The 13,255-nt window shown below is 37.1% G+C and overlaps 1 protein-coding gene across 17 annotated transcripts in view; it reads right to left on the reverse strand.

Annotated features, from left to right (window-relative positions):
• ADD1 (adducin 1) overlaps nucleotides 1-13,255 on the reverse strand; it is a 62,373-nt gene that overhangs the window by 45,178 nt on the left and 3,940 nt on the right. Inside the window, exon 1 of one of the 17 annotated variants that reach the window (XM_069856432.1) lies at nucleotides 9,784-9,885. The exons of the other annotated variants lie outside the window; for them this stretch is intronic. The gene's annotated coding sequence lies outside the window, so the exon portion shown is untranslated. Of the gene's footprint in view, nucleotides 1-9,783; nucleotides 9,886-13,255 lie in introns of those variants that run through there. 17 annotated transcript variants of the gene reach the window in all.

Here is a 13,255-nt window from a genome sequence, read left to right on the forward strand (position 1 = left end):
AATTATACCAAAATACACCAAAACTGTCTTTTTTGATACACTATCAATGTTGACAGATTCGTTGGGACAATGACATAAGTATGCTCTGGCAGCATTTGTTGCTACTCAAAATTATGTAATAAATGTGAACAACGCAAGTCAAGAATTATATGAAATTCTTTATGCCTTTCAGGAATTAAGAACGGTATAATCAACTGATGTAGCTACTCCAAAATACTATGAAATCACAAAAAGCAGGACAAAGAGACTAAGTCAGCATGCCACCACTTGGCAACAGAGCCACAAGAACTTGATTCTTGATGAATTCATGATTAACATACTTAAAACTTTGGAGATCCTACAGCAAATGCCCCACAGGAAAAAACCCTGCATCATTAACAGGACTGGTTGGTTGAGACTTGTGAGAAACTAACCTGAATATTCATGAATAGATGCACGAATCCAGACATTATTTTCTCGCAAAGAATCCAAGTCATTAAAAAACTGCTATGGCGATTAGAGAGAGTACAGGAATTATCCTGGAAGCAGTAAATATGATATTTAAGCAGCACCAATGCTTTTGATGGGTTTGGTACCAGTTTGAGCTAAAAGAGAGTGAATCAAAGTATGTGAGGCAGAGGGTAGCATGAAGACTGGAGATTTTAAGTAGGCTTGAATTTGGCCAATGAAGGCACTAGAGATGTTGAATTTTTAATTAATTTCTCATGTAGGTTCAGCTGAACCTTTTCTAGGTGGCACTCCTTTTATAGCACTTCCCAGTTTTGATGGGGCAAGGATGGAAGGAAAGAAACCCAGATTAACTGTGACACCAACTTATTCTCTTGACACAGTAGAATTAGACAGAATTTTAAATGCCTGTATGCAGAAGTAAACAAATACCTTTGAAGAATACAAGCCTAAGTATTAATTCTGACATAAACCTTCCATGTGAGATTTTTATACTGCACTCACACTTGAAAACAGCTTTGAAACGCGAGTCTCTCATATATATTGTCAACCTTTTTCCAAATTAGACAGCTAACAACTAGGCTTCTTCAAATTCAAAAGAACTCCTGTAGACGGTGGCTAATCAGGCATTTTCAAGTCCTTCCGGTAGACGAAAAATTTTAGGAACACAAAATGGTTTACACCAACCTTCAGTCCACCCTACTCTGAAAATTTCTGAACAGCTTCTAAAATATACACCCTATAGAAAGGATATTAACAGTGTTTTCAGAGAAGTCTTAGCAGTGAAAGCAAGACAAAGTTTATTCCTTTACACAGTTCCCAAATCCAAAAGCATTTAATTCTGTCTCTAAGAATGCTCCTGACAACTATAATCTATGGATTAAAGGCGTATAAAATATGGATGAAAATCTTACTGGAACTCATTTTAATTTAATATTAGGTTGTTTATTGTTACCTAATACGAAATAGTATATCAAGAAACCGCCATGAACTTTATTTTAGGAGCAATTTAATTATGTTTTTCTTTTTCCCCCACCAGAATTATGCAGTCATTATTTCCTACCTATAGGCAAGCCTCAAAAGTCAAGCATGCCCCACAATGCAACAGATGAAACACCAGGAGAAAACCATCTCCTGATGATGCCGTCTCCCTTGTCAGGCAAGTACTGTACAAAACAAAAACTAAAGCCATTATTAAAACGAAAAGAAACAAACTGAAATCATGCTTCTAAGCATCCTGCACTTGCTGAATTCAAGTCCCAATGTAAAATATGAAAGGTTCCTGTTCTACACATATCCATGCTTCCAGATGAAACTGAACACTAACCATCCACAAAGACTAAAATCTTTAGGCAAAGATTATTGTAGTTGACAAACGCTTGACTATTAATATGAAAAAACTCAATTATTCTACATGTCTGTCTTATTATTGGTTGTCTAAAACTAACTATCCACTGACTATCATATTTTCTTTATTACTGATTTTTACTTAGATCCCTATCCAGGCCACTCCTCTTCTATCCACAGCGAAAACATCCTCCATCTTTCAACATTACCACTACCAATAGCTAGAAAACTTGTAAAAACAGAGTACACGTGCTTATGTTTACCTAGTAGAAACTAGAAGCCTTTCCCCATTGTGTTCTAAAAAATCACACCTAGCCAGCACTGGGCTTATAAAGCCAGAAAGAGAAATTAAATTAAAATAACGAACATCAAGGATACATAGTTGTCTCAAATCAGTTGGGAGTCAGACAGAATCCAGAACAATCCACACAACACTGTCAAAGCACTTTTATTCCTGAGTCAAATGGTAAAATGAGCTCCTTCTGGAAACCCTACTGCCACTATTCTGTTGCTGAAATACGTATGTACAGTTCTTTCAAGTTCATTGAAGTGCTACTGGCATAAGAAATTGCAAAATTCAGTGAAACGCACACAGTATTCTAAGTCAGAATTCTAAACCAAGCTTTTACAGTGATTTCCCAAACAGCATGCAGTCGGATGCACGCCAGCAGTTTCTGCCCATGTGAAGTCCAACTGATCTCAACAAAGTTGGTAAGCGGCTCTCCCAGGAGACTGGAAAAACAACTGTGAGAAATGAAAACAGTAATCACTTGCATTGAGCTACACTGTGGTATTTGTTTTTACAACGGTATTACTTTATATGCAGCAACATCTACACTTTCGGTCTTAGTTTCCATATTTTGTAAGTATATCACGCTTTCTCAGGAGCACAGTATTAATTCCAAACTTTTCTTTGACAATCATTCCTCGGGGTGCTTGCTGCATCGCTGAGCCTACACAGCTGTTCGTGTGGTTGTGCTATGAGCCAAGTAACTGATTAGTATACAGAATTTGTAAACAAGCCCCTCCTATGCAAACCTGCAATCAGATCGGTTCAACAGAAGCTCCAGCCCTTAACAGATTTCAATCTAATCTAACATGCACGCATAATTAAAAGTATTAGGCCACAAACAACTCCTGCTTTGGTGGAGATGTTCAGTAACAAAGCACCCAGTGAAGCTTATGAAATCCAACAGAAAACCTATAAAAATGTATTCTGAAGGGCCACATGATAAATTACATTTACTATCCCATTTTTAACATTTACATGTTACCTTTCTGTGCAGATCCAGACACTAAAGCATTCTATCGTGTCTCTCCTAGAAATCCCCACACAAGGAATATGCAGTCTATGCAGGCCATTCAACCTCAGCTGCCCTGGCGCCAGAAGTTCATAGCTATGGGTTTTTTTAAACGAACAAATGAATAAATAAATAGAACAAAAATCTGACTATTCTAATGCTCAAATATTAAGCTTTAGTAAACTGTGCTAGTTTCATAAAGAAGATACTCTGCAGTATTCTCTTTTGTATTATAAAGTGTTTCCTGTAGCTACAAGAGTGAAAACCATTTGGGATTTTGCAGGTAAACACAAATTAGTCTAAAAGGGGAAACTTATCATGCTGAACCAAGGAGTTAAACTCTTCAAATATCTTGATTAACCATGGCCAATGTACGAAGATTAGCGTAAGACACACTTATTTGCAGTGACTCATTGATTTATGCTTTACATCATAAAAAACAATTACATTCCAACATACTTCTTAAAACTGATAGAGAATGTGTAGTCTTACTTTGCACGGTGCTAAAATCTTGGCTGTAACAATACCTCATAGCAGCACGTCTTAAGGGTTACTACAGTACATGCCTTTTCAAAAACAGCATTTTAAACACATTCTGTGTAAAAAAAGCCCTAGATAAATCCTCTGCATAACGCAATCCAGACTTTTAAAACTGTTTCTGACTTTACAGTATCTATTTGTTCTTCTATTCTACTTCATTTTATCATCTGTCTTCCCTAAACTAAACCAACTTTCCCTCCTGCCTCACACTTACATACTATTTTCCTTCCTACTGGTACCAGATCTTGCTTTAGAATTTCAGATACTTATCTGGTAATAATAAACAATAAATACTTATAAATAAGATTCCCCATCCCTTTAATCTCATGAACCTCTGTGAGCATCACTAAAAATCTGATAGTTTTATGAAGACGTTCAATGACACACACCAGCCATAGAACTCGCTAGCGTTAATTATTATTATTTATGAATCTATTATCAACCTTATCCGAGATCTTTCTCCATGTTACCCTCAAGTTCCTAATCTACTCTAGTCTCAAGCAACCTATATAAGCCTGTTACCTCAAATACAATTAGTTTCAGTTTTCTAGATCACTAATATTATAGGAAGAAATTAATGGTAACAAAACTTGGACAGCCCATTCTCTGGTCATCTGACTACAGTTCCTTGTTGCACTTTTGCTCTGTGCAGATGCCATTGTCTCTATCAACCAGTCCTTATCATTCTTCACAGGGAAACTAATCTAATCCAACATGCCTTAGAAAGGATATATACTCACTTCTTTGGGGAATATGGGGTTAGGACTTGTCTGAATGAATGAATTAAAAAAATAATATATATAAAAATGCATATAAAGCCAGAGCTTTCCCTTCTCTCCAAGGTTTATTAGTATGTTCTCAGTTAACAAACAAATTGCCTGGCTCACTGGACGGGGGAAACTGATAACCTCCTAGAGTGATATTAATAAAGCAAATCTGAAAAATACAGAAATAATTACTGAAAGCCAAGCATTTTTATTACTTCTATCACTCCAAGGCAATAACATTATTTACATTAATATGACACTTCTTCAGTTATCATGACAAATCCTACATGGTCTAGTTGAAAAACATACTTTAAGAACAAAAAGTCAAGGCAATAAGCTTCTACAATTTTCTTACTGCCCATACATTCTTTCAAAATGCCAGCATTCCTAAATACATTCCTGCTGCAAGAGCTTTAAGATGACATTTCTTAAGTCATCCACTCTTTGGAGCCAATTGCCAAACAGTTTGAGACTTAAACTGGATGTTTTTTTCTTTTATTACATGAGAATGTCTCTAGCTCAAATGTACTTAACAGTAAGTGAGACAAGATAGAATGGCTAAATAATAATGCAGATTAAATACAATTTAGTCACTATTCATATAACAGTGAACACTTCCACAAGCTCTAAAGTTTAAACTATTCTTATCAGCTTTCAAAATTATGGTTATCAAGCACTTTTCCCAAAAAACTTCACTATGGGATCTAAACTAGCTGACATTAATGCTTAAGCATGTGCAAAGTTCTGTAAGTCATGGATGTCATGACTATGTATTTACCAGTCATATTAATCATTATGTGTGAATACAGCAACTTAAGGGAATAAGATCTAGTTCTCAGTCTTCTGCATTAGTTCAGAAAACGTTAAAATGCTGTTAAACTTGTGAATAAAGAAAACACATCCTCTTTAAAGCATGTATATAGGGCTAGATGCTGCTTTGGCAATAATTTATACCTAAAATCAACAGGAAATTCAACTAACAGCTGAAGGGAAGTCAATAATGCACATTAAGCACAGTCAGGAAGGAACCTTTCAAACATTATTAAATTTCTATCCTGTCCAACTCAAAGTACTTTCCATGCTTGAACTTCCTTCAAAACATGAAGCTTTCTAGATGAACCTTTAGAAAGAATAAGTAAGGCAGAGTTAGAGAACAGAAAAATATAAAACACATACTGTGTTTCTGCCTGTTTCTGTTTGTATAAAAGCCATGTCCTGTAACATACACTACTGATACAGGACACAATTGCACAAATGAGTGTTTACAAGTTCCCTCTTGGGTCTGAAATACCTCAGCAGGAATTAAAGCATGACTTAACATGTCATAACAATTGAATAAATTAGAAAAATATTGTAGCCTCAGGCAACATTAATTTCTCAATTTGCCAATTAATGTCTTTGTGTCAGGGAGAAGGCAGTAGAACCATTTTCTTTGTCAAGTGGCCTTTAAAACCACCAATCTTCTATTAGGCAGAGATATGGGAGTGTCTCATTAGTGCAAATACAATCACAATGCTTCTTCAAAAAATTACATTCCAAGCTTACTAGATGGGAAGAGTCTTAGGGCAATGTACAGGAACAGTGGGGCAATACACAATGACACAGTATATAGGGTTTTCACCACAGCCCTTCAGCTTGCACCATACTTATTTTAAATAGCTCTGAAGAGGCTTCTCAGAGAAATACGAAGACAACAACGTAGTTGTGGACATGCTGTGGGCAGCTTCCTTCCTCCATGCAGGACAGCACGAGAAGAAAACAGTACAGGGCTCATTATTAAATGTGTTGAGTTATTCTGTATTTATTTGGAGTTTCTTAATGTAAAACATGACACACAGCCACTTCATGAGAATGCAGTGTATTATACAAACTAGTATTTAAAACCCCTTACTTCTCTAATTTTTATCATCCCTTGATACAAGCAGTTGCACACCTCAGAATGCAGCTGTCCTTCTTGCCCAAGAAACAGACCAGCTGCATACCTACTGGTCTCTGGACAGCATCTGGTCAACGTACTGCGTCACATTTGACTAACAAGACAAGAATCACGGGGAAAAAGCCATTCTGGATCAAAGAGTTCAAATTCCAAGGTACTGTGGATACTACAGTATATCCCCTTCTCTCCCTTATATAAGCCAACCAGCTCCATCGTAAAGGCAGTCTAACTCCACTACTCACAAGGGAAGGCTGTTCCAGACTTCTGTGCCTCTGTTGCTTAGGAACCGTCTTTTCTAATTTCCAGACAAGGTTTATTCTTGGATAGTTTATACACATTTATTCTCATATCTAAGGCTTAAGAAGCTCATTTACCCACCTGTGTTGTTTCACTCATTATTATGATGAGCAACCACTTTCATGCTTTGTTTTCCCAGATCCAACATACTTGCTGAGTCGCCCCTCACAAAGCCAGTCCTCCATTCCCTAAGCCATTCTAGGAATCAGCCCCCATACCTCTTCCACTCCGAATAGCCTTTTTAATTCCCATCACCCTCCATCAAGTAGACAACATGTTCCAGACAAGCTTTTACCAGTACCAGAAAAAGTCAATACCACTTTATTTCTTTAAAGGAAAATATTAGTACAGGAGTAACAGTATACTTGTTATCCTAATACTTTCCACAGCTGCTGACTTTGATAAGTCAGTTATCCTGAAGTGCTTTAAGATCTTCATTTTTTTAGTGCTATTTAAATAAGACTTCTTTTCCTACTGTTTATGTCCTAAGGTCTCAACTTCGTTCTCTGCAAACCCTTCTTTAGTACTGACGTTACCTGTTGTTTGATGAGAAAACACAAAATAGGCATAAGAAGAAGGAATGCATCAATGTTTTAAATGAAAATACTAAATCTTGAAACCGACCCTCGACAAACTGCACCACTAACATACTTTCAATACATCACCTTCTGGTCATCCAGTCCTATGCATGCTTGACGTATCCTGGCACCATTTAAAATCAATTTGCACAGGAACACCATTCTAATTCTCATATGGACTTGTATCACACGTTACATGACTCCTAAGTTAAAAAGGTCAGTTGCAGCCATGTATCCTCTATAAGAAGTCAGGTACCTTATAAAAAGAGCCATTAGGTTTCTCTGACAAAGTCTTCCTCTGTTGAAAGCTGTATCAGTTCACATCCCATTTTCCTCTTACCTCCATACAGACTCCAGCTTCTCTTTCTTAATTTAAGCAATCTCTGGCTAATAAGGTCACACTAATGATTCAATAACTGTCCCAAACCAACTTTTCCTCTAAACATAGTGACTACTTCTGCTGCTTGCCAGCCAATATCCTTCAGCCTGGACATTCAACACCAAATCCTGCAACACAGACCACCTACTTCAAAATCCCAGGGTAAATACCGCGCAGTTCCACTGGTCTACACCCTGGAAGTTCAACTGACTCTATGGAAATCATTTTTATAGCCTCACTTCAGTAACACCTATCCGTGTGTGCGTTTTCAAAACGGTCTTCATTGAAAATTAAGGCAAGCTTTTCACTTGTATCTAAATTATTTTCAGTCTTATTTCATTGTGCCTGTGCTTCCTGACAAGACAGGTGATCAGTCTTTTTCAGGTTTTCTGCTTACTCCTGATGCTCCTCTTCAGTTTGCTCTTAGTTCAGCCACACCACAAGTAGTGAAAGTACCTCATTGAATAAGCTCTGAACATTATTGTTAAACTGAAAGAACATTTGGATGCCAGACTAAGTTATGGCCTTTGCAATCTGAATGTTCACTTCTATAATTACACTTACTAACAGCTTTTTGCAGCACTCAGATTTGGGTCTTTATTTTTTTGCTCTAGTTGTTTGTTTCCCCCCATAAACGATGTGTGCCTTAAAATGCGAATAAAAAGATTATTGTTACAAGATCTCCCCAGAGCCAGAAAAAAAAAAAGAGGGCTTAAAATCTCTATTATCAATATTTTAATTTGAGAAGACACTGCACAGCTATTATAAAACTTACTTGAAGGAAAAAGAAGTCTGCAGAAGCCAGGTTCAGATTTACAATTACTATAGCAACAGAGAAGAGGGAGGGGAAAATTACTGTCTCAGATCATCAAATCTTTGAAAGAACAAATTTAAGTTTTGTTTCAGTCAAACGAGCTCAATTTATCCTATTCATTAACGATTAGCACTTCAAATTAAGGATTAAATTAAACAAGCAAAAACTGTAGTACAGGAAGTAGCAAATACAAAGTTTCAGACTGAAGAGTCTCACCTTTTCCTTCTACCATTAAATATACGGTATCACAACAGGTCTTCAAACCAGTAACTCATAACAGAGTATTATTTAGGAAGGTCACTAGTCCTCATTAAAGGTCTGCAAAGAAAAAGAGGCATTCGAAACCTGCTTAATTCTTAAGTGATGCCAGTAAGTAATTACACTGCAATAGCATTCCCCCATTTGACTTGGGTGTATATGAATTTCCCAAAATACAGTTCAGTTGTTAACGAATTAGCATATTTCATATGTGAACACAGTAATGACTTAACAGCCTGAAAACCAGAGAACACAGAAATATCCCAAGTAATGAATTATTCGCATCTCTTTTCATTATGCAATCTTTAGCAGTCTTTGTACTTTGAGGGTTATTTTAATAAATGCTTAAAAATTAGCATAACAGACACTATACTGGTATCAACAAATATTATACTAACGTTAATGATTGAAAAAAGAGCAAGAAAAATAGTAGTCTTGGTCTTCTAGGGAGACCAGCTATTTCAATACTTCAGCCCATTTACATTAGATAGGATCCCAAACCCATTAAGCACGAAGCTGAAGCGGCAAATGCAGCTACAAAGACTCACTTTTGACATTGAGAGCTTTGCTTGAGGCATGGAGGAGCACCTCCCCACTTTAATGGCAAGTATTGACCCATAAAGCCTCCAAGCCTCAGGCAACTTGTCAGCCAGCCAGAATGTTCAATTAATAAGGCTGCCCTCATAATTTGCAAGACTGACCAAGTCCAGCTTTTCTGGCTGACATTCAGACTTTAACCATGCTTCCCAGCTTTCTCTTCACCACTTCTGGCTTTCGCTGACTGGCTGCCAAAATGCTTTTTATTTTCTGGTGGCTGGGCAGGCCAGAGGAGAGTTTGAGAGACTACCTTCCTCCAATTTGTGCAGCAAACTGTTCACTGTGTTCTCTGCTCTTGGCTCTTCCCCAAGTTGCTGCAGTGAGGGAAAAACTGAAGGATTCTGGATGGCCTGTCATTCCATAACTGTTAAACAAGGGTATAGGCATCTTCACTGAGGTTTCCTTGTCTTTAAATCAGTATCTCCAGAAACAAACTGGAATTGAGTCAAATAAGTACCCTAGATCAACAACAAAGACTATGGCAGATGCAGAAGTGAACATCCCACCTGTCAAAATCCTTACCCTATGCTGAAATCACAAACAGCCTCTCTTTCCCGAAGAGGGGCAAGAAGATCAGCATTTGATGATCAACATAACCCAGCAGCATCAAAATTAGTGCAGGTCCTAAAGTAGATTGAAATGGGAAAAACATACAGGCAGACATTCAGTCACAAGTAGCATCAAGGAGAACAACAGGATGGTCCTCTCTGAGTCAAAGACACAGAAATCCGTCACCTTCTCTTGACATACACAAGATATAATACCTTTCCCTTAAATTAAGCATATATATTTTTTGTCCCTCTTCACCCAAACCATGTATGATTCACTTGCTCTGGGAAAGCTCTAAAGAATTAAATTGTTTTACCTCAATTCCCATCTAAGAAAAAAAAAAGATTCATTTCATATGTACAGTTGATTTAAGCAAACATCCAGAGATCATTATTAATTTATTTTTTCTGCTGTTAATAGATTCCAAAACAATACTGTATTGCAAGTGTTCTACATAATCAAATTTTTAGTGTATACTTCTGGCCACCAACACTTTATGAAAAATAATTTACAAAAGTGAACACTGCTTTCCTGACGTCTTCATCCTTAATTCACTCAAAGATATAAAATTGTTATAAAATGCTTCCAAGTTATCAGTTAGAAGCCAAATTACCAGAATATCTTTGAAAAAAGAGCAAATTTATTAGATGGTGAGTTAAGTCCAAGAGGGAGGAGGGGGAAAAAAAAAATTACAACCCCTGCTCAGACTTTGCCATATATATGAGTGGGCTTAAAAATTATATCATAGAATCATAGAATAACCAGGTTGGAAGAGACCCACCAGATCGAGTCCAACCATTCCTATCAAACACTAAACCATGCCCCCACAGTAAGGAAGGAGAGTTTACTTCAGAATCAAAATGGAATCTTGTGCCTTACACTGAACCTGTTATTAAAATCATGTCGAAACCTGAAGTGACACTTCAAAATGAAATACCACATGAAAATCATTAAAAACTTCTCAGTAACTAAAAGCACCTAGAAAAGATGACAGAACTAACGAAACGTGGTTCTCTATTAGCTAAGTCTCCTCTGCGTCCCTGTTGATCCTTTTTTATCCCAAGTCCTTGTGCTTCCCCGTACGCGAGTCCATCCTTTGCTCCTGCCTTCCTCCAAGCACTGGTCCACCAAGGTTGGCCATGCAAGTGGCAAAACACACTACAATGGGTTCAGACCTACCACACACTGACTATCAGGCAAAGGTGTAACTGCTACGCAACCAGATACTCCTGCTTCTCAAAACACATGAGGGGCCGTGGCCCCCTCTTAGTGGAGGTACGAGTTTGGGGCTCCCATTACCACATTACTGGTAGACGCCGTGGGTTTGAAATCACTGTTTTCCTGTTAAATGTAGCCGAACATAGCTAAAGTTCAGGAGTTATAGAGAAATAATTAAATAAGCCTCTTTAATTATGGAATACTTAAAACTGTGCTGGTTCAAGATCACTATGCAAAGCTACGTTAGACAAGATCACATCTCTCAGCTAATGCACAACAGCAGCAATGTCTTATTTGGCTGGATTTTAGACAGAACAGATGCTTCACATGCTTACATACTTTAAAGATTTTCACAAATAATTTGTAGAGGTAATGCCTGAAGAAATTGGTTCATCTGTTAAAAGAAAACTAAAATCAAAGTACACCTTACCCTTCAACTCCAGAGTCTCAATGCAGTAACCTTATGCTCAGCAGTATGTAGCAAAACCAAACAAACAAACCACCACACCAACAAAAAATAAACTAACAAAAACACCTGACAAAAACAAGAAAAACTCTACACAACCGAAAAAACAGCAGAAGAGGTCAAGGTTTTCCAAACACTTTCTGGTTTAATCTGGCATTAGCTATAATAAAGCTGAAATAGTGTATCAGACTTCTCAAGATTCAAGATCTGAAACAAGACAGATATAAGAGGCATAAAAAGCACCACAATGAATATTTTAAATATGCTAGTGCAAGCCAAAACCAAACACAAAATAAACTAAGTTTTCATGGCTGCAAGTAAAAATTAGATGTTTTAGCCCAAAGATGCTTTTATATGTTTACTGATTCCAACCAAATACCTAGAAGATATATATAGAGAGAGACAGAGTAATATGATTTTCCCTTAATCTTTGGTGCATGACTGTACGATAACTTAAAATTTATCTACTCATTAAATGTGAAAGTATCAAAGCTACCATAAAGTGTTACTGATTAACTGCAATTACTGCTCACCGTTTCCATGAGCCATTTTCAGCAATTCAATGAGGTATACGGAAGACAAAGAAAATCTCAGAACTCTGAAGTATTTTACTTGCTAGCTTTTCAGATCTCAAAGATCTCAAGATCTCAAAACCATGCATTACATACGGTGTAAAAATCAATAATTTTAAAAGACAAACCCAGTTCATTAGTAAATTAAAACACAAAGGAATATTAGTCTGAAAGAGCACAGAAAAGCCAAATCTCAGTTGTAAAGAATAAGTTCTTCATCCTTCTGTTTTAAAATTGAATTAAAATGTACGTTGATTTCTAATTAATCTGTGGGGAAAACCACTCAAACAAGCGATAGCGAACAACTCTCTTGATTCCCTGCCTGCTGATCTGAGGTTGAAAGGTTGATCTGTACCCAACAGAGCAGGCAGAGCTCATTTCTCAAAATGCAATCTAAGGAGCAAGGTCATAAGGAGGAAGTTAGGAAGGTGCTGAAGAAGTTGTTACTCCTGTTTGGCTGTGCGTTCAAGGACACCACTTTCGGTTTCTTCTTAAGGGTCAAAGAGTCAACCCAACAAAGTCAGTGAGCATACATGGACTGGTCATAGTTACGCGAATCCATCTGTGTACTAAAACTTAATTTGCCCTGAAATGAAGAAGAGTTGGAGTTTAAAATTCCCTAAAGTAGCAGCAATACTTAAACCTTATTCAAGACTTGGACTGCTGGTCAGAATGTTAAATCCCTCATGACACATAACGTCCTCTCAGCTTATACTTGATTTGAAAAAGCAGCAGTTGTAAAAATGGTGTTTCCTGGAGTCTCTGCCCTTACAACTTTTGCAACTGCTAACCATTGAAATTTCTGAACTGACAAAACCACAGTAAACAACACCCTCTGCCTGGTAAGGAAGGAAACCAATTTTTGCTTCAGCTTGACTAATCATCATCAAGATTATTCTCAATAAACAGCAGATGCTTACTGAGATGACAACATGTTATCATGAAGTTATGTTGAACGTTCCATTAAATTACTACACAACCCTGTTATCGTATACACAATAATGATAGGAAATGTAACCACAGAAAGTGGTAATTGTAATGCAAAAATTATTATAGATCAAAATATCTGTATAAGCAGTACTTTTTAAGCATTACTGCCTCTAATGAAAAGAAGCTTTCCTCGGGAAATAAACTGGTTTACACAACTCACATTTTACACCTTCCTTTACCAACAGGTTTTTATAGCTAC

This window comes from Phaenicophaeus curvirostris, chromosome 4, assembly GCF_032191515.1.
Source record: "Phaenicophaeus curvirostris isolate KB17595 chromosome 4, BPBGC_Pcur_1.0, whole genome shotgun sequence".
Classification (NCBI taxonomy): domain Eukaryota; kingdom Metazoa; phylum Chordata; class Aves; order Cuculiformes; family Cuculidae; genus Phaenicophaeus; species Phaenicophaeus curvirostris.